Source organism: Rhinolophus ferrumequinum, chromosome 6, assembly GCF_004115265.2.
Source record: "Rhinolophus ferrumequinum isolate MPI-CBG mRhiFer1 chromosome 6, mRhiFer1_v1.p, whole genome shotgun sequence".
In the NCBI taxonomy this organism is placed as follows: Eukaryota; Metazoa; Chordata; class Mammalia; order Chiroptera; family Rhinolophidae; genus Rhinolophus; species Rhinolophus ferrumequinum.
This window is the reverse complement of record NC_046289.1, coordinates 56,483,826-56,486,066: the sequence shown is the minus strand read 5'-3', so window position 1 is coordinate 56,486,066 and position 2,241 is coordinate 56,483,826. Positions and strand designations below refer to the sequence as shown.

Below are 2,241 nucleotides of genomic sequence, written 5' to 3'. Positions count from 1 at the left end.
AGGAATCACCTGGGAAAGAGGCAATGTGTTTCCCTTTGCACAATGCCTGGCACATAGTAAGCACTCAGTTAATGTTAGCTATTAATAATAAAAAGAATAAATCCAGAATGTATCCATGGGATGGATAGAAGCTGCTAGGAGTAGTCAGGAGCCCCAGACAGTGGTAAGCGGCTAAACTCTCAGCACATGGTGGATTATTCATTTAACGTTTCTGAACTGGAGGGAGTTTCAGCTCTTTAAAGTGGGAAAAGAAAGGCTTTTGTCCAAATGAAAATAATATGGGTCCCTTATGACTCCTAAATCTCCAGGAGAGTTGAAAAAAGAAACAGGCTTTCTATGCATTGGCTAAACATCCTGCTCAATACCTAAGATGGAGATTTATGACCAAACACAACCCACCCACCCACCCCCATCTGTCTTCTGTCTTGGCTGTGAGAATTCCAATTGGCCAGTTGATGTAGAGAACTTTCATAGGACCCAGAACTTTCTGTGGAAGGAGATAAGGCTAATGAGGTGAGTTAAACTAATTAAGCAAGATCTATTTGCAAGGTTCTCACCTAAAGCCAGGAAATAGAAAGATCAATGAGGTTCCACCTTCAGAGTCCAGAATTAACTTGCTGCCTCAAGCCCAGGATCACAGCATTGCTTCCCGTTCCCTCTCCCCTGTCACATGGCTCTGCACACTGGGAGTGGAGGTTTGTCTCCATTTCCTGAGACTCTCTGGATTTCCAATTGGTCCTCTAGTGCTGCCTGGACTTCTAAAACTATTAGGTTGGTGCAAATGTAATTGCAGTTTTTGCATTTGTTGAAATTTGCCGTTTGATATTGGAACACATTCTTAAATAAATGTGGTTATGTTATACATCATTTTAATACACATTTCTCGCTTTATATTTTTTTTGCTAATGACTTATTACTTGCTGTTTATTTTATATTTATTTTAGACTATGGAAATGTTAGACAAAAAGCAAATTGAAGCAGATTTTCTTATTTGAGTTCAAAATGTGTCGTAAAGCAGTGGAGACAACTTGCAGCATCAACAACGTATTTGGCCCAGGAACTGCTAACGAACGTACAGTGCAGTGGTGGTTCAAGAAGTTTTGCAAAGGAGACAAGAGCCTTGAAGATGACAAGCGTAGTGGCCGGCCACTGGAAGTTGACAAGGACCAACTGAGAGCAATCATTGAAGCTGATCCTCTTACAACTACACGAGAAGTTGTCGAAGAACTCAATGTCAAACATTCTGTGGTCATTTGGTATTTGAAGCAAATTGCAAAGGTGAAAAAGCTCTATAAGTGGGTGCCTCATGAACTGACCGAAAATCAAAAAATATCGTCATTTTGAAGTGTCATCTTCTCTTATTTTGCGCAAAAACAACGAACCATTTCTCAATTAGATTGTGACATGCGATGAAAAGTAGATTTCATATGACAACCGTCGATGACCAGCTCAGCGGTTGGACCGAGAAGAAGCTCCAAAGCACTTCCCAGAGCCAAACTTGCACCAAAAAAAGGTTATGGTCGCTGTTTGGTGGTCTGCTGCCAGTCTGATCCACTACAGCTTTCTGAATCCTGGTGACACCATTACATCTGAGAAGTATGCTCAGCAATTGATGAGATGCACCAAACACTGCAACGCCTGCAGCCGGCATTGGTCAACAGAAAGGGCCCAATTCTTCTCCACGACAACGCCCGCCCAACCGCACGTCGCACAACAAGCGCTTCAAAAGTTGAATGAATTGGGCTACGAAGTTTTGCCTCATCTGCCATATTCACCTGACCTCTTGCCAACCGACTACCATTTCTTCAAGCATCTCAACAACTTTTTGCAGAGAAAACACTTCCATAACCAGCAGGATGCAGAAAATGCTTTGCAAGAGTTTGTCGAATCCCGAAGCACGGATTTTTACTATATAGGAATAGACAAACTTATTTCTCGTTGGCAAAAATGTGTTGATTATAATAGTTCCTATTTTGATTAATAAATCAAAATAGGAACCATTTGAGCCTAATTTGAGCCTAGTTATAATGATTTAAAATTCACGGTCCTAAACTGCAATTACTTGTGCACCAACCTAATACATAGCTGGGACACAGACTTTGATTCTCTGTCTAGGACTTGCTGTGCTCTTTGCCCTGAGGACTAGAGCCCAGCATCCAGGTGCTGGCAAAGCCCCCACTTCACTCTGAGCAGCACCAGGGCCCAAAAGCATTGCCCCCATGCTCTAGGTTAGATGCTCTT

General features: G+C 42.1%; 1 pseudogene; it reads left to right on the top strand.

The window, feature by feature from the left end:
• Nucleotides 1-953: 953 nt before the first annotated feature.
• LOC117022947 (histone-lysine N-methyltransferase SETMAR-like) lies at nucleotides 954-1,981 on the top strand (annotated as a pseudogene).
• Nucleotides 1,982-2,241: the final 260 nt, after the last annotated feature.